The sequence below is a fragment of the Coffea arabica genome, chromosome 4e (assembly GCF_036785885.1).
Source record: "Coffea arabica cultivar ET-39 chromosome 4e, Coffea Arabica ET-39 HiFi, whole genome shotgun sequence".
NCBI lineage: Eukaryota > Viridiplantae > Streptophyta > Magnoliopsida > Gentianales > Rubiaceae > Coffea > Coffea arabica.
Genome location: NC_092317.1, coordinates 43,818,078 through 43,838,822, shown reverse-complemented (window position 1 = coordinate 43,838,822; position 20,745 = coordinate 43,818,078). Strand labels below are relative to the sequence as shown.

The window sequence follows — 20,745 nt, the reverse complement described above, 5'->3', positions numbered from 1 at the left end:
CTCCCAAATGTCTCTATATATAAACTGATATCAGCTCCATTCCACCGGTCAAAGTCTCACTCTAATGATTCTCAAATCTCAATTTGTTAAGAAAGTCAAAAACCATGGTTTTTTACTTGGAACTTTGGCTATATCTCTTCCTTTTTGTCTTTTGAAGCATGTGCAGCCAAATTCCCTTACCAAAAATAGCTGGAAAGTGGTTTGAACATAAGAGAAATGGTTGAGCAAATTACAGAATTTCGGCTACAAAACGCGACTTCAGAAAACGCGGCTTGGAATCGCTTTTTGTCAACTCGCGTTTTCAACTCTGTGTTTTTGGCTTCGTTTCTGCTGCGATTTTATCCATGATAGAGGCCGAACTAGCTTTTGTGCAAAACACAAAAGTTGTAGCCCTTTGAATTAGTTTTTGCAATTCTTCAAGAATCATCCAAATCGGAGCTTTGTAGACTGAGATATGATTGAAATACTATCACCTGGTCAAACCCCTGTTTCATTCTCGTCCATAGAATACAACTTTTGTATTTCGAATTTTTGTCCATGAAAACAATAGAATTGGATTTCGATGTATTCATACCAAATCTAAATCTTTCTCTTAGCTTAAAAATGGTATAAAGATCACCTCAATCCGATATGTGTAGCTCTAGATATAGTTGAAATACGAAGAGTGTCAAAACTGTCTTGAACTGCATTTCTTCACTTAAACGTTTTTCACTTCATTTCTTTTTTTACCACTTGAATTCATCACCAATTATCTACATTTCACCTCACTTGACATCCGTTGGTGATTGAATCATTAATCCTGCATGAAAAATGAAGTTTTTACCATTAAAATCAAAAGAAATGCAATATTAGCCACTTTTACCAAAAATGTATATTTTTACCCAAAATCTAGTTATTTTAGTTATAAAGCTAAATAATGAAACCAGAATTAACTACTAAAATGTACTTAAAATACGTAAAATAAACCCTTATCAAATACCCCCACACTTGAACCATTGCTTTTCCTCAAGCAATCAGAAATACAAACCAACAATGATTCAAAATTTTGAAAATAAACATATATGCACTATCAACTTCATTTTCTCAAAACAAGTAAATAACCATTATGCAATCTTTCATTACTCATCAAGTACTCATAATATCAAGTAAAGGAGAGCTAATTATACCACCATTATAACAAATTCAAATCAATTTTTCATCCTTACCCAATTTTACAAGCAAGTAATTCATATGGTCAATAAAATGTTTTCTAAACTTATGATCATCTTTTTATTCTACTTAAAAAGATATTTATTCATATAACATATCTAAATATTACTTAAGACGTGAGAGTGCTTTTTGACGCGAGGATCGATATTTTTAGATGAATATCACCGGTTACTCAACACTTCACATGCTCAAATTGCTTTGCATACTCTTAATTCAAGTACTGTTTTATGCGAAAGTCAGTATTTGTAGATGAAGACTCACGGTTACTAAGTACAAGAATCATTGGAGTAGAACAAATCTTATTTTCTTTTTTCTTCTTTTTTTTCATTTTCTCTTTTTTTCTTTTTTTTTTTAACAGCAAAGATAATAATAATTTTCTCAAAAGAATAATCATGAGAAGAATATTGCACTTATTGACCAAATTTATTACTTAACTTATAAAATCAAATAAAGAGAAGAAATTTCATTAAATATGCAAAAAAATAGGCATAATTTTCTCTACTTTAAAAGATATACTTTCTTACAAATGCAAAATTATAATCACATAATAGTCTCTTTTTTTTTCCCAAAGGGGCTAATCACATAATAGTCATTTCCAAGTTAAATGAGAAAAGAAGTTTCCAAATCATATATATTTATCTCAAATGTAGAAAGAATTTGAACTACTAATGGTAAGAAACTTGTTACCCCTTAGATAAATTGAAAAAAAAATTGAAACATTTTTGGGGCAACTTTGCAATTTTGGACAAGAAAAATTTTGAATTTTAACACAAGTCCAATATTTACAACTAATAAGTCAATCACATATAATGTATATAATCTCAATTCTCCCCCCCCACACTTAACATGCACATTGTTCTCAATGTGTAAAAAGGAAAACCAAGATAAAGAAAGTAATACTCCCCTATTGTTGCGATTGAATATGAAGCTTCAAGATCCGTTTTCCGTGTATCTTCAATACTTCATGAGTTCCATTGAATAACCATTAGTTGTATAAACCTAAAAATGAAAAATGAGAAACAAAAGTGATAACAAAGGTTTAATAAACAAAATGGTGATCTGTAACTTCAAGCCTTTGTTTTGGTGATGTACCTCTATAAAATATACAATAAACTACTCAAGGTACAAGAAAATATATAAGGAAAAAAAAGAGAATCAAGGAACCTGCATTTTTCTTAAAAAAAAACGTGCTCAGAAAACACGACTCATCAAAATGCACCATCAAGCTGCGTGTAGTGAAGTTGCGTTTCTTCACAAAAGTTGCAGCATAAAAAACGCAATTCTGTGGCAAAACGCAACTTATAGTCGCGTATTTGAAGGCGCGTTTCTGGTTTCTGAACAAGCTGGAAAACGCGATTTCTTTTGAAGGCGCATTTTCTTTGATACCGATGCAGAATTGAAAACGTGTTTCTATGAAAACACGACTCAGAGGCGCGTTTTCTTCTGCAAAATTATGCAGAAATGCAACTTTTGAATAATTACTAATGGTATCCCAATTTTTCAAAATGCATCATAGATCATTTGTTTGCTAAAATACTCACTGCATGCATATATAAAATGATCAAAACATGCATTTTAACCCATTCTAACGAATCAAAAACAACAATTACTCAAATCGAGGGGTTGAGTTCTTTGATCAAATTTCGCCTTTTTCACCTCATTTGGTCACTTTTGCTTTCATTTCCAATACCTGCAAATGAAAAATAATAAAATAACTCAAACTCATACTTTAAACATAAAATCACCCCAAAATAACATAAATAGCCAAAATATTGTGTTGCCTCCCAACAAGCGTTTTTATTTATAGTTGTTGGCTCGACTATTGAATCTCATTTTTCAAGGAGGCTTGATTAAAGAATAATCCACCATTTTAGGTCGTGGTAGATCATTAAAAGGTGACTTTATAGTAAAAGTCACGTGTTCTAATGATATGAGAGATGGAAGTGACTTACCTAACCCAAGTGTTTCATAGATATTATCTTGAATATGCACCATTTGAGAACTTACCAAAGGAGATGTAATGAGGATATCTTAGGCAACAATACCTTTAGAACCTATACTTTCAATACACTCCTCAAGAGGAGTGAAAAATGAGTCATTAAAACTCACATCTTGAGGTTCAAGGTTAGTTCCAAAGATATTATCATGTGAAATGGATATTTGCTCATTGAAACACCATTGAGATTCATCATTTTCATCAAAATGCAATCCTTTTTCACATACTACATCCTACCATTCATGCTAGGGTCATTTTGTAAATTATTAGAAGAAATAACTTCACACAATACATTCAATTGCTCATGTATTTTACCAAAGTGAGAAGCTAATTCATCTATTCTTTCCTCAATCCTATCAAAACGGTCGGAAGTTGTATTAGTTAATTTTTCTAAAGCTACCTTTCAAGATGGTTTAGAATCATTAGCTACTCTTTCTATTGTCAACTCCCAAAATGGTTTTGATTCATATTGGACACATTCAAGTTGGTAATCATAAAATTATGAAGAATTGCTATAAGTACATTGATTATCCCAACTATAGGCAGGAGAATTGCTTCAATTAGCACTATATTGATCAAAATAAGGATTGTAATGTTCTAATTCATCAAAATAATCCATATTTTGTGTTTGTCTACATGTATGAGTAGTATGATAATCTCCACATAAGTCATAAATCACATGATAAGAATTAAAAGCATTAACATTTCTCCCTTGCTCAATTTCATGCATAATTGTGTCCATTTGAACTTGTAACATAATTACATCAAATTTTGCCTTTAAACACTTCAACCCATCTTCAAAAGACACACCTTCAGTAAATTTTTGATTATCTCTATTGAAGGAGTTTTACACTCGGTAACCACCCATTGCCAATCTTCCATTTCTCAAGCATTGTTCTCCAAATTGACCTATCCTCCTCATTACCTAAAATTATTTTTAAACAACTTAAGAGCAAGATTAGTAAGCAGAATAGGTTATAAAACACATACACACTTAAAACACAAAAAAATAAAAGAAAATGAATTCAAGACTGACTAGACACAATTAACACACAGTCGATAACTAATAAAATGTCTAAACTAATAAGTTGTTCTTCACACCGATATTGCCAAATCTTCCCCGGCAACGGCGTCAAAAACTTGACGGGATTTTAATATATGTACAAGTTCAAAAAATCCGAAATACATCCGTTTCACTACAAGTATACAGGTCAACTAGTAGTTTAAGGTATATATCGGGTCGATCCCACGAGAAAAATTGAACAATTACCAGTGTTACTAAAACTTCTCTATTATTTAGACTATCAATGAATTATAAGAAATGAAACCTATTGAACTTATGCAAAATAACAAATGAAAGCTACTTAGATTATGGTATACCTAACTACTCATACAAGTGCTATATTTGGATCATTGAGCACTACTATCTAGGTTAGTTATGATGTAATTTCCTTATGCATATGAAACCTACTTTCGTAGTGAATCAACTATACTTATAACTAATCCATACCTATTCTCATGGTTATGAAATTAGTTACAAGTTCATTTCTTTAATGAAATTACATGAAATTAATCACTAAAACCACATAGGTGCACCTCTACTCTCGTGAGTGTACTCCCTATGTTTAGCACTTCTTGAACCAGTGTTAAATCTCAATTTTTATTGCAAAAACAACACCTTAGATAATCACAATCAATGGTACCAAATTAATCATGATTTCAAAGAGCTAAAGTGCTAAATAACTTATTCAAAATAATGGCATCAAATAACCAAATAATAAACACTAGCAATCATAGAAAGTTCAACCAAACCCAAGGCATAAACTTTAAAGACATCTAATAAACATGAAATCCAAAACTTGCATATTAACCATATTTAAGAATCCAATACAAAAGATAAAGAGTTGGAAAAAAGATAACCCATGTCACTTGAGTTTCAACTCCTTCTTCTTCATCTCCATCTTCATCCTAATCTAGCCAACATACAAGAGTGGATGAGTTAACTAGCTAAACTATCCTACACTAAAAAAATGAAAAAACTACATATCTGCACTCTCCAAGCTTCTCCCGTATGATAATAGACCTCCCAAATATCTCTGTATATAAACTGATATCAGCTCCATTCCACCGGTCAAAGTTCCACTCTAATGATTCTCAAATCTCAATTTGTTAAGAAAGTCAAAAACCATGGTTTTTTACTTGGAACTTTGGCTATATCTCTTCCTTTTTGTCTTCTGAAGCATGTGCAGCCGAATTTCCTTACCAAAAATAGCTGGAAAGTGTGTGAACATAAGAGAAATGGTTGAACAAATTACAGAATTTCGGCTACAAAACGCGACTTCAGAAAACGCGGCTTGGAGTCGCGTTTTGTCAACTCACGTTTTCAACTCTGTGTTTTTTGCTTCACTTCTGCTGCGATTTTCTCCATGATGAAAGTCGAACTAGTTTTTGTGTAAAATACAAAAAGTTGTAGCCCTTTGAATTAGCTTTACAATGCTTCAAGAATCATCCAAATCGGAGCTTTGTAAACTAAGATATGATCAAATACTATCACCTGATCAAACCCCTGTTTCATTCTCGTCCGTAGAATACTTCTGCATTTCGATTTTTTGTCTATGAAAACAACAGAATTGGATTTCGATGTTTTCATACCAAATCTAGATCTTTCTCTTAGCTTCAAAATGGTATAAATATCACCTCAATCTGATATATGTAGCTCTAGATATAGTCGAAATACCGAAGAGTGTCAAAACTGTCTTGAACTGCATTTCTTCATTTAAATGTTTTTCACTTCATTTCTTTTTTTACCACTTGAATTCATTACCAATTATCTACTTTTCATCTCACTTGACATCCGTTGGTGATTGAATCATTAATCCTGCATGAAAATGAAATTTTTACCATTAAAATCAAAAGAAATGCAATATTAGCCACTTTTACCAAAAATGTATATTTTTACCCAAAACCTAGTTATTTTAGTCATAAAACTAAATAATGAAACCAGAATTAACTACTAAAATGCACTTAAAAATATGTAAAATAAACCTTTATCATCTACTAGTGCTAAGATTTTCAGATGCCTGCCCTCTTTCTGTGATGACCCCACCTCCCCCTAGAGCGTACCCTAGGGTTTAGCGAGTCGCCTGCCCAACTCTCGTCAGGATTCATTCACTCGTAACTCGAGAAAATAACTTACATCCATAGCAACTAATTAACATCATATATACATTGATGTTCAACCCCAGATACAAGGTTTCTACACACCAAAATACTTTAAAGTGTTTACAAATCGAGAACAATCAACCTTAATCGGGTGCTAGCGCGAGTACAATTTCAAAAGTCAAAACAACTAGACTACGCTAGTCTTTACAAGTCTCACGCCTCACTCGTACCCCCTGTAAGGAAAACAAAACTAACGGAGTGAGCTAAAACTCAGTGATGTTCCAAATAGCAAATTGACCATTAATTAACAGTAAATATATAATAATAGTAAAATAGCGAGCATAACAAGTCAAGGAAATAAGCAATAAACTTGTACAACCAACATTTCATATTCAGTATTTCACGTAAAAGGATACAATCATTTTTGTAAACCAGGTCCATCATCGCTTGATCAATTAGTAGTTGACACTCCGTCAACTTTCAAGTCAGGTAACTAGTCCAGTAGTACACCACTTAACTCCAATCTCCGTCCACCAACCAAACCCGTTACTGGGCCCGAATTCCAAGATAAACACTGGTGGTAATACTCGAGTATACCGATTAGTCGAGGAGATAACACTCTACTCGACAACATTAACTATCCAGGGTTCGTTATGTAATCGACCAGACCCTTGCCGGCTCGACTCGATTAACTAGCCACAGGGTTTCTGGAATTCCAGACAAGATGTAATTCATATGCATGTATATCAATTCAACTGAAATCAATGACCAAGAACAAATCACATTAGGGCAAGTGCGATAAAGTACACACTTGCCCTATCACTCCACTCATATATCATGTAATCACATTATTCAAGTATTAAACACAAGTGTCAAGTACAATCAAGTATTTGGAAGCACTCACCAAAGGTTTAGTGCTTGTCAAAATTACGTTCAGGTGTAACTCCTTGGTCGGAGTCTAAATCTGCGATACAATATCATTTAAAAACTTGAAATCAACTAGGGTTCGACACTTAAGAGTCTCGCTTTAAACAGATCAAGTAAATGAAACTCGTTTAGATAGGATTTATGTTACGTATCAAATTCTAGAAAATTCATACTCGCTCTTTCGGTGTTGCTAAAGAAGCAACTAAAACTTTGGAATTCGCATTTGAGTTCAAAAGACGAGAAAAACATATTTCGAGTGATCACTACTTTCATCTTTCCAAGGGTACGAGTTTCGGCCAAATTCCAACTTATATGCCTCTACGAAAGAAGACTCGAAAACCCTAGACAATTCAAGTTCAATTCGTTCTCAAATCTTCACTCAAGTCGCGAGTACACACGCCTAACTTTCAAGTGAAAATTTGGGCGGCATGCCCTTTGTATTTAGCTATTTTCCAGCCATTTATGGCTTCATTATTTTCCTCAACTCAGCTCCAAAGTCATACATAAGCAATCTTAACACAATAGCCCTTCAACTAGGCTCAGTGTCATCCACACAAAAAGGCAATTTTAGCATGTAAGCTTCACTTGGAAATTCGGAAATGGTGGCTAAAAGTTAAGTACAAGTCTTGACCGCTTTAATTAAGATAACTTGTTAAAGCGTAAAACTTTGAGGAAAGGAGAGATACATTAGCGAGAGAAGTTCAATAGGGATACATTTGAAGTCAAGGAAGTGGAAAAATCAAGGTAAGAGATTGGAAGTAGGCCGTTCGAGGTTTTAAAGTTAAGAAGCCCGTTTCTATGCTTCAGGAATCAACTGAGATGAACAGTAACAGTAAACTTTAAAAATTCACAACTCGAGTTCCACAAGTCGAAAAATTATGAAAGTTATACCGTTGTAAAATAGATTTTTAGTACTACCACATCCCAGAAGACACTTTTCAGAGATTCAAATCACAAATAGGTCAAATATTCGATCCAAGTCAAAAATTTATTTTCCTGAAGAAACAGGACATTCAAGCTGGACAACCTACTTTGAGGATTCACGTACAGCAGTACACATGGAGGAAAAATATGACATTTGTATTTTGTACAAAACAAAGGCCCATGAGTCTAGTTTCAAATGCCGCTGACGGCACCTCAATCGGATTTTTCTACACCAAGATATAAGCATTTTACTGAAACTGGTCAGTAAAATCCGAAGATCTGAAAACTCATTTTTCATTTGTGAAAAACTCCTTTTTCTCTTTTAAAACCACAAGACTTTTGTTCAAACCACCCATAGACTTAAGTATGACATTCATACCAGCAATTTTAATATAATTTAAGCATCAAATTTCAACAAAAACCAAAGAAATATACGTATATTCCAAGTTTAAAGTCTTGTAAGAAGTTTAGACTAAGATTAAATCATTTTCTATCCAATATTCAAGGATTAAGGCAAATGAACTCTTCATTTGTTCCATTTAAGCTAAACCAGATTCTAAGTTGTTTGTAGTTTGGGTTTTTTTCCACTACACCAGCTTTTTAAGTGTTAAAAAAAATCAATAAGATGCACATGAAAACTAGGACAAGATGTTATAAGATGTTTTATACAAAATTTATAACCAATTATCTTGGAAATTTCAAAATAACACAAGAACTCTTCCTCCTAACTCCCTCGGCCAGCACACATGTTTCAAGCTACATTACCTCAGAATTTTCAACAAAGTTCTATCTTTCACTTGCTTAAAACACTAAACACTTAGTATATTTTTGTCCAATCTAATCTAAAGCAAACTTGCATACAATTCCAGCAGCAGTTCCACCAATTAGCCTCAAATAATCCTGTCATCAGCAACATATAACCTTTAGCAAATGTTAACAGTGTAAGTATGAAACTGCCTTTCTCAATTTTATGCATTCTCTCACTCCCAACTGAACATATAGGGGTTGTTGTTATGTTACAAGATAAGATAACTTAAGCAGCAGTATAGAATTTATAACCAGGGATTCGAAAAGAAAAGTTAGATAAAACTCTATTCCCTCTCTCAGCTAAAGCTGGAAAATTTCCAGTGACTTTCCTTTAGCAATTTCCAGCTCAAACTTCCAACTTTTCACAAGTTTTCCCAGCTAAACCTCTTATAAACTTAAGATAAATATATTGCATGCACTTCTTAACATTATTCTCCAAAGAAATATTGATAACAAGTTGCAGATTTAAATTTTCACTCTCGGTTTCTGCAATTTTCCTTTCCTACAGCTTTTCAGTTGCTACACAGAATTTCCTTCAGCCAAGAGCTCATTTTCCTAGCTAAGTTCAACAAGCAGCTTGTATATATTCAATTATACTAAATAGGCAGGAAGTTATTGCAGAATCTTACCTCTTTTCCTCTAGAATTCGATAATTGCAGACGGCTCTAATTCTCTGCTTTGGTTCCTCAAATTTCTTGCACCAGATTCTCGCTCCAGTTCTCCTTGCTTTACTCTCTCTCGGTTGTGATTAGCAGGTGTTGAAGCTAGCAAAATTTCTCTCCCTCGCTCTCACTTCTACTCTCAGTTTTGGGTTTGGAGAAAAGATAGCTTAGCTCTCGGTTGTTCTTCTTTTGCTCTTAGCAAATTGATACCAAATGGAATCCACCGAATTTTAATCCTCTGTTCAGTCTTATGCTTAGCCGAGAATGGTCAATTCGGTTGCATAGTTAATTGCTCAAGTGTTGAGGTTAAAATGGTCTTTTGAATTAATTTATTTACTTGCTAAGGAGTTGAAATTTTACCATCTTCAAATATTGCCTCAAACTTTAGTTTGTTCCAATTTGCATACTCCTATAAGAATTTCTCATGCCATCCTAGGATAGTTTCTAAATTCTCAATTTTATGGAGATTCAATTAGGCATTTAATTTAACCGTTTATTCATTATATATGATATGTCTAATATTAAAGTAAATAAAATGAAATAAATTCAAGGCATACATATAATTTTCTCGGATTCTCACACTTTCCCTCCAGATTGAGGTACTAACACCTCTCCAACTTTTTTAAACACTGCTCCAATCTTTTTTCCAACTTCTTTAGAATGCCAGTGAACTGGCAAATTCTAGATTTGCACCCAAAGGGGTGCAAACATAAAGGCTCTATAGTCTTCTTCTATCCCTTCAGTCCACCTGTTCAACACTAAAACTCGATTATCTATCACCCAAGGTCCCCCATTAACAATTCTTTCCATCTCATCAGAAATCGGGATGTTGAACTGAAACACATTAGGTCCCAGTTCCATCACTGTCATATTCCTCAGATAACCCCATGCCATAGCCACAAAAACTTTTAATCCCTATAAAGTTAATCACTTTCTCTCTTATAACCCTTCCTATAAGACTACCTTCGCAAGCTCTCACTCCATTATGCAGGTCTTCCACCTCCAGGGTAGCTCCTGAGAACTCATTCCCTTCCAGAGTAAATTTCCGTAAGAGTTCCGATAGATCTCCCTCCATGGACAGGGTCAGCTATTTCTAGACAGAAATTCCACACCTCACTTAGGAGACACAGGGTAAAAACAGGGTAGAGACAGACAAGGAAAAAACAAAAGGGCAAAGAGGCCACTAGAAACACTGAGTGATTCTGCTGACAAAAACCGAAAGTGAAGAAAGAAAATGTAAAAAGTTGCTCTGATCACGGTTGCCTTTAAAAGTACAAAGGCAAGATAGAAACACAGCACCTCGTTATACCTGGCGTAAGTTTACCCAAGGTTTGGAGCTTGTGACGCTTGAGCTACTTCTATCCATGCATTACTAATCTCAAAGATATACTGCTTTCGGTTGCATTGATTCTGACAGAGTTGAGGAAGCATCTGCCTTGGAAGCTCCTGTTGGTAAAAGTGCGGGAGTATGGTAGTTTGAAAAAGTTTGAGTTTGCTGCCTTTCCCACCAAAAAAGGTGAAGAGTTCCTATCCCAAGAGAGAGCACTTCTACTTAGAGAGAGAAAGCCTCAACTTAGTGAGAGGAAGTTTCTATTAATTTTTGAAGCATCCTATATGCATGAATATCCACTTTACTACTTATTGTACATTCCATTTATCTACATAATCTCTCTATAATTTTATATAAAATGATCATATCTTTGTTCGAGATAGTACTTAAGATATTTCAACTAACAAAGGCTGTTTGGTAAGGTCCCTAGAGTGCTTGAGCATGTTGATTGTAGGATTTGGGGCCACAAGTTGGCTGTTTGCTGATACCTAGAGTCACGACACAACGTGGGTGGGGCACGGTCACTTCAATAATGCCAGAACAATAATATTTGGTAAGCTGATTCTTTCGGATGCCCTTACCGTAGAAGTATGAATGTATTGATTAATAGACAATCCATGGGGAAATATGTTCCCGATAGTACGACCCTTTCTAGGTCTTGTTTCCCAAAATACGACCCTTCCATATCATGTTTTTTTGGCACAATGTTATAGATTCAGTCTTAAAAGGTTGATACAGATATGACAAATGCTGTTGGAGGCTTGGAGCATATAAAGTCGTTTTTATCTTTACATAGCAATTTCAAACACCAAGGCGATGAGATGATCTAAATTATTTATTCCATTCAAAATAGGGATAATTTCAAAAACCTCCCTTAAGGTTTTTATCAATTTCACTTAGCTCCCTCGAGATTTTTAAAATTATACATACCTCCCTTATCATTTAAAATGACAATACTACCCTTAAATATTTTAATGAAATTCCCTTGTTCGATATACTTATAATTAAAATGATTTTTTCATTCTTCTTCCGTCTTATTCCTTTTTATTTTAATTTTTTACCAATAAAACTGTAGAACTACCACTATTACCTCTAGTTTCTATTGTAACCAAATGTCAAACTAGTGTTTTTTTTATGAGTTAACTTTATATGTAATCCAATATTTTTTGCTAATACTTGTTTCTATTTTTTGGTATTAAAATTAAAAATAAATAAAAAAGAAATAGCCCAAAACCACTACTAAATTATGATAATCTCACTATTCAAAAAATTCATAAACTCTAAATCAATTATATCAACATTTTCTTTTCTATCTTATAAATATAAATCCATAATAAAATACCATCAAAAGTATCGTATCATAGTGATAAAATTATTATTATAATTGTTTATCAAATAGTATGTATGGACATGAAAATTTTGGCACCTTTTCCTTGTAATTACACTAGATAATCTTATAATTGTATAGGGAAATAAATTAAAACTCAGTACACAAGGGCACTTTTGGATATTCATTTAAAAATTTGACCAAGTCAATATTATTTTAAGGTTTTGTTACTAAACCTATCAAATCAAGGGAGATAGGTATAATTTTTCAAATCTCAGAAGAGCTCAGTAAAATTGTCAAAAATCTCAAGGGAGGTTTCTAAAATTATCCCTTCAAAATATATCAAGTCAGTACAACAATCGTAACTCAAATTTGGTAGGAATATGAGCTTAGAAATAGGTTTAGTGAATAGAGTACGTAATTTGTTTAATGTTGAATGGTCTTACTAGAGATTCATACTTTCTCACCTTTCCTGTTTTATATATTTGCAATTTCAAATACTACGGTTATAAGGTTAACGGGGCTATCACAATATTACAAATCACACAATGCTGAGCACAAGGTTATAAAATGAAAAAATGGAGAAAAATTGTTAATCCTGTAGTTCCTTTTGAGACCTTCTATGCAACTTTTCAAGTAAGAGATTTCATTTAAAAGAGGACAAGAATATGGTTAATGTAGAAGCCAGTCACTTTTGCAGAAACTAAAAAACTATACAAGCCAGGAGATGAATTTAACACATTGCAACATGTAAGGGTAGGCTATATTATACACTTAAAATATCTGTGCAATAAGAAGAATAAAATCAGCTTGTTTTTAATTAAACAACAAAAGCAAGACTCAATACTTCGTTCTTGCCAACTAACTACATTACCAAAGTACTCTAGAAAACTTGTTGAAGACACAAATAACACTAGAATCTTCCTAATGCAATAATTAACACCAGATAATAAATTAAGAAAACCACAAAAAGCTTATCCTGAACAAAACTTGATACAAAGGTGTACGTAAACTTCTAGAATTGTATTGGTTTAATATGCCAACATCTTTGACCTTTCAAATTCACAAAGAATGTCAACTCTGCCAAATTCTCATAAAAATCCAACAAGATGAGCGTGGTTTTACAGGAAATTAGCTCTAGGAGAATGCTTAATTACATGCAGTTCGTTTTAATTAAAGGATTTATTTTAGTGTCATAGATCATTAAAACTTGACAAAAGCATGTTTGGCGATTTTGTTCTCACTCTAATTATGTTGTTTACAAAGCACTTATCTGAGCAGTTTCCTGCTAATCTAGTGAACAAGTTTAATATTATCTCTAAAAGGCTCTTACTTACTTTCAAGGCTCAAATACACAAAAAATTGTTGAGGAAAAAAAAAAATCAAAGCTTGAAGTGGACACTGCCCCAAAAAAAAAAGTTTAAAATGGAATTCTAGTTCTTTTCCGGTGCGTACAGAAAATATCAACTGATTGTAAATCCAGCATCTATAGTTAAGGATCAAGAATGAGATGTCTTTTATTTATTCAATTTTATATGGATAAACGTCATTTCTGAATAGCCTTGTCAACTTTAGCTTCTCCTGGAAAGGAATTCCCAAAACTTGCTATAAAATGCGGGAGCCACACTCCAATAATTTAGGCTCAACTTGGACATTTCTACAAAACCAGGATCTTGCAATCCAAAATCTGGGATTAACTTGGACATTTACGTATCTGAAAGAAAATAAAAAGCTACTTTTTCAAAACTAGTTGAGTATTAATCCTCATTTTGAAGACAAGGAAAATATGTTGAAATGTAAAAATATGTCATTCTTCACACCTACAATTCCTTTTATTGCCTTCCATAGCCCTTTTTTTTGAAGACAAGGGAAAATAATTATGTAGAAAGAGCAATAATGGTGCTCTTTCTATTTTTTTCTTTTGTTCTTTTTGTGCTCATTCAACTTTATATCCATGCAATGTAATATACATATGGTACTGCTGTCTATTCTGTTTATTCACTCCTCTTGTTCATCATTAAACAAAGCGTAAATAATAAAGCTAAAAATGATGAAATATTACATTTTTGTAAATATGAAAAAGAGATTTTTATTAAGTGTAAATCGCCTTTTTTTTCCCAAATTTTGCCTGATTTCACCAATCTAGGATGGAAAAGACTTCTTTGGTTTCCCTTATTTGGTAATCATATTGACTTGCACATACCTGGATTTTCATCTCGGGTAAAGATACGATTTGGTATTGGAGTTGAAGTCAAGCGGTTAAGTTATTGGCTAAATAGGTGAATTGCATCTCTATGTTATAAGATTGCTAATTTTAAACTGACCTATTTTTGTTCATATTTTCATTTTTAAGCAGATATCCCTGTTTAATGTAACTCAAAAAAAATTCAAAATGAAATAGGAAAGCTTAAAAAATCAATGATATGAAAAAGGGAACCTAAATGTAGTCTGCGTGCAATATAAGTCATGATTAACTATACGTTGAAAAAACCTAAATGACATATATTGAAAAGCTTTATACAATGAAACATCATGGTTTAATTTAAAAAGGGGCAGGACAATATTTCTTAATCTATTTTACCATGCATTGTTTAAGGATAAAGTTATACCTAGCGTTCAATTTTGACATATTATGGAGTGTATCATGTACTCAGAAATAGCATCTTGTTTCTCAATTTTTTCTTGTTGCTTTTGTCATATTGCTTGAATAAAATTTCCATCTTTTTTATGGAGTCAAGTTGATTGCTATATTTACAGTTTTTCCATTTTATTTCTTTATTCTTTTTGTGGGCGAGTAAGTTTCACCATGTTATATTTTCGCATTAGCAGGAAAATGCAAGGTGAGAAGGAGAGCTTTTTACGTTATGTTTCAATAGAATGAGTTCGATAAGGCTAGAATACGCCCTAGGTAGAAATGCACTTGATATATATTTCCCGCAAGCCGGCAAGAACAATTAAGGAGCAAGAATGAAATGTACTTTTTATTTGGTTGGGGGGATGACATTTTAGAACAACATTGTTAACTTGAATGTTTAATGAACTTACTGCCATAGACAGAACCAGAAAATTCATCTTAAGGGGGCGAATTTGAATTTATCTAAACTTATATGTATAGCATAAAATATTTTTAAGTTTTGTGGGGGCAAAAATTTAAATCTATAAAGAATGTTCTAAAAATTTCTAGGTTTTACAAGGAATGAAAACTGAATTTTCTAAAACTTTTGGGGGTGGGGCCCCTTCCCTCCCTGTCGAAGAAATTTTTAAATATTGAAAATTTCAAAGGCCACACCTAGTAGCTTTCTACAAATTTTGCTTGCAACCTTTCAAGTTTCAAATGATTCAACCGCCATTTGAAGGGATGCATCTCCATTCAAGTTTCTACCGTTCAATAACCGTTTAAGGGATATGAAATTCTATATATGGACCATTTGTGGTCTTTTTGCTGTAGACAAAAAAGACCTACAAATTCTAGAAAACTTTCTGCTCTTCTCTTCTTTGTTCTTTGGAGATTGTAACAACTTAGTGCAAAGATTTGCAATCAAACTTCATTTTACCCTAAAGAATATTCGTCCTTGATCTTTTGCACAATATAGTGGACGAATAAAGCCTTAAGAAAAGTGATTTGTAGTCACGATTTGAAGCCTTTTTCTTGTTAGTTTTCCAGCCATTTCATAGTATTCTCTTTGTTGTTGTTCCAACAATCTTAAGGCTTTATTCCTCCCTTGAAATGGCAAGCACTATAAAAGATTTGGCTTCCAATATTGTTAAACTTGATCGTTTTGATGGAAGGAATTTCATTCGTTGAAAGAAGCGAGTACATTTCTTTTTTGTGGCCCTCAAAGTGGTGTATGTTCTCACTACTCCAAGGGCTGCAACAAATGATGAAGAAGAGACATTGGATGACATCTGCCATAAGCAAAAATGGGACATGGATGATGAGATTTGTAGGGGACACATTCTCAATGCAATGAGTGATGACCTTTTTGATGTCTATCATTCGATGACAATAGCCAAGGAACTTTGGGACAAGTTAGAAGCAAGGTACATGAGAGAAGATGCAACAAGTAAGAAATTTCTTGTCTCTAGTTTCTTTAACTATAAAATGATAGACAAGAGGCCTGTTATGGATCAATTTGCTGAACTTGAAAAGATGTTTAATCATTTTTCTCAACACAATATGTTTTCATGGATAAGACAATTGTTGTTAGTTCTATAATTGATAAACTACCACCCTCTTGGAAGGATTTCAAGAGAGATCTCAAGCACAAAAAGAAAGAAATCACTCTTGAAAGTTTTGCTAACTCTTTTTTGTGTTGATGAAGAGTTTAGAATGCAAGAGAACAAAGATGTTCAACCGAAGGAGGAAGAAAAGGATGCAAATCCGCCTTCCAAAGTGAACATGGTTGAAGAGGGACAAACAAGCAAGTCCAAGGATAACAAGAAATCCAATCAATCAAAGAGTCAATCTAACAAGAACAAGAAAAGGAAGAAAAAGGGGAAATGCTACCATTGCAAGAAGGAAGGGCATTACAAATATGAATGCAAACTTCTCAAAAAGAAGAAGTTGGAGAACCCTGATTCTTCAAAAAATGAAGTCAAGAATCTTGTGGCTATGATTTCTGAACTCAACATAGTTGAGGAAGATTTTTCTCGGTGGATTGATTTTGGTGCTACCCGCCATGTATGCAAGAACAAGGACTTCTTCAAGTCTTTGAAAGAAATGGATGATGAATAATCTATAGTATACATGGGTAATGCCACGACTGCTCCTATTAAAAGGGTTGGGGAAGTAGATTTAAAGTTTACATCCGAACATGTTGTAACTCTTACAAATATACTTTTTCTTCCAAAAGTAAGAAAGAATCTAGTTTCGGGTAATTTGATGAATAAGTTTGGATTTAAACTTGTGTTTGAGATTGATAAATTTGTACAGTCCAAAGGTGGTATATTTGTAGGCAAGAGCTATCTATGTAACAGCATGTTCAAACTAAATGTTATGCCTATTAATAAGATGAATACGAATATTTCTTTTGCTTATATGCGTGAGTCTACTACCACTTTTTGGCATAATAGGCTTGAACTTGTTAATTATAGAAGGATACATGATATGATCAAACTTGATTTGTTGCCTAAAAGTGTCCAAAAGAAGGATGGTAAATATAGAACTTGCTTGTTAACAAAAATAACTAGAAATCCATTTCCAAAGATTGAAAGGAAAACAAACGAGTTAGATCTTGTTCATTGTAATATTTGTGATTTGTATGGTACCATATCTTTAGAGGGAAACAAGTATTTTGCCACCTTTTTTTATGATTGCACTAGATTTTGTTTTGTATATTTGTTACATTCAAAAAATGAAGTCATGCATATGTTTAAGATATACAAAGAAGAAGTGGAACTTTTATGTGGCAATTTAATTAAATGTTTAAGAACTGACCGAGGTGGTGAATACTATCAAAAGGAATTTTTTGAGTCCAGTGGTATTAAACATGCAGTTACCGCTCCATACACACCTCAACAAAATAGTGTGGCTGAAAGGAAAAATAAAGTACTTATGGAAATGGTGAATGCAATGCTATCAAATTCTGGTTTAAGTCAAGGTTTTTGGGGAGAAGTTGTATTTACAGCTTTTTACATGTTAAATAGAGTTTCGAACAAAAGGAGCTCTATAACTCCTTATGAACTTTGGTCCAAATGAAATTTGAATCTCAAACATTTGAGAGTTTGGGCTGTAGAGCCATTGTCAAAGTTCCTGAATCTAAAAAAAGGAATTAGGTGAAAGAGGTGTTGAGTGCATTTTCTTAGAATATGCACAAAATAGCAAGGCCTATAGATTCATGGTAATAGAGCCTATGAGAAAAGATTCACCTCAATGTCTAAAGAAATTAACAACGTGCTAAACCAGAATGAATCACCTAAAGATAGCTTTGACAAGTAGATATTTTACGTGTTTTAAGTATGTTTTATTAGTTAGTTTTGGTGTATTTTAATTAGTTTTATAGCTAATAAACTAAAATTCTAGTGAAAATATGCATTTTATGGTTTAAAGTGTGAAAATTGCATTTCTATGAACTTTTACGGCAAAAACTTCATGTTTTTGTAGGTTTAAGGATTCAATCATCAAAGGAAGAGATTTGACAAGATAATTGGTTGATTGATGATGATTTAAAGTGATAAAAAGAAGATATGAAATGCAAAAGAGGAAATGCAAGCAAGAACAAAAGAAAGCAAGTTTCACAGTTTTGACACCTTGTGGTATTTCGGTTATATCTTGAGATACAAGGATCTGATTGAGGTGATTCTTGAACCATTTTGAAGCTAAGAGATAGATCTACATTTGGTATGCAGACATCAAAGTCCAGATCAGTTGTTTTCCTTGTCCAAAAGTTGGAATACAGAAGAGAAAATTCTGTGGTCGTAAGCTGGAACAGAGCTCTCTGACTAGTCTTTGGTATTTTGGTCATATCTTCACAGAACTACAAATTGGATGATTCTTGAGGTATTGGAAAGCTAACTCAAAGAGCTACAACTTGCTCATCAAGAAAATAGTAGTTGAAGTAGTGCAGAAGTGAAAATGCGACTCAATGAAAACATGGGTTACAGTCGCGTATTCTCACCTATTTTCTGTAACTTGCTCATCAACTTGCCTTGCTTTCACACAACTTTTCCAACTCAATTCCAGCTATCAATCTCGGTTGTATCTGATCAAGAAAAGGTTGGAAAGTTGGAAAGACAACTCATGGAAGATTCAAGAGTCAAAAATGACAACTTTAACAACTCATTTGACTCTTGAATTCCTCTATAAATAGAGGCTTTGGAGAACATTTGCATAACTTTGGAAGGTTAGAGAAACTCACCAAAAATGTAGTCTTCACTAGTTTTTCTTAGTTCATTAGTATAGTATAGGTAGAGTAGTTTATCTTTTTTGTATTTGTAGCTAGATTTGGATGAAGATTGAGGAGCAAAGATGGAGAGGTTGATCTCATGTGACAAGGGTGATATCTCTTCTACTACTTTCTCTCTTGTATTAGATTTCATGTTTAGCTATAATACAAGTTTGGATTTGTGTTTTTAACATGTTTAGTTAAAGTTTATGCCTAGAGTTATGGATGAATTTGCAATATCTTGTTAAGTGATGTTTATTTGGTATGTGATGATATTATTTTGAGCAAGTTATTTATCACTTTTGCTTTTCTAATCATGATTAACCAGCTATTAGTTGTGATTATCTAAAGATGTTAAGTTTGCAATGAGAATTGGAATTTAACATTAGTTCAAGGAAGTGATAAACCTAGGGAGTTCACTCGCGAGAGTAGAGGAGCACATTTGTGGCTTAAGTGACTTGTTTCATGTAATTTTATAGAAGGAATGAACTTGAAGTTGATTTCATAACAACGAGAGTAGGTATGGCTTAGTTACAAGTATAGTTGATTCATTACGAAAGTAGGTTTCACATACATTAGGAAATTACGTCATAACTAGCCAAGATAATAGCATTCATTTAACTGGTAATCTCATTTGCAAGAGTAGTAAGGAATTCCATATCTCTAGGAGCTTTCTATTGCTAATTTTCATTACTTTTATGTTTATGGTAGTCTAGATAATAAAGGAGTTCGAAAAACACTGGTAATTGCAATATTCTCTGTGGGATCGACACCTAATACCCTTATACTTGTATGTGGATGATACATTAATCATTGGTACTGAATTAGAACAAGCTAGTCAATGAGACCAAAAAGTTGCTATCATGCAAGTTTGAAATGAAGGACATGGGAGAGGCCGATGTTATCCTATGAATAAGAATTAAGAGAGAGTCGTTTCAATCATCAAGATTGCAAACCTGCCTTAACTCCCATCGATCCGAATATTGACTTTGTTAAACATATTGGTGATCTCATGTCTCAATTAGATTATGGCAAAGTGATTGGATGTTTGATGTATGCAATGACGTGTACAAGTCCAGATATAGCTTTTGTTATAGGCATGTTAAGTAGATACACAAGCAATCCAGGCAAACAGCATTGGTTAAGTGCAACTAGAGTCTTGAGTTATCTAAAACATACTATGGCATTTGCTGTAGTAGTTATCCTTCAGTATTAGAAGGTTATTCGGATGCTAGTTGGATAACAAATAAAGATGATCATTCTTCTACGAGTGGTTGGGTCTTTATATTAGTTGGAGGAGCAATTTCTTGGGCATCCAAGAAGCAAATATGCATAACCGACCCCACCATGGCAGCTGAATTTATAGGCTTAGCTTTAGCTAGCAAAGAAGCCAGTTAGTTATGAAATTTGCTACATGAGATACCAATGTGGCCAAAACCAATTTCATCAATCTCCATACATTGTGATAGTGCTGCTACTCTTGCTAAAGCTTATAGCCAAGTGTACAATGACAAATC

General features: G+C 33.4%; 1 long non-coding RNA gene across 1 annotated transcript; it reads right to left on the bottom strand.

Moving 5' to 3' along the window:
• Positions 1-5,045: 5,045 nt before the first annotated feature.
• On the bottom strand, positions 5,046-9,896 carry LOC113742000 (uncharacterized). The gene is made up of 3 exons (XR_011813756.1): positions 9,655-9,896; positions 6,251-6,600; positions 5,046-6,083 (listed from the first exon to the last, which is right to left on the bottom strand). It is a non-coding gene; the product is annotated as an uncharacterized lncRNA (long non-coding RNA).
• Positions 9,897-20,745: the final 10,849 nt, after the last annotated feature.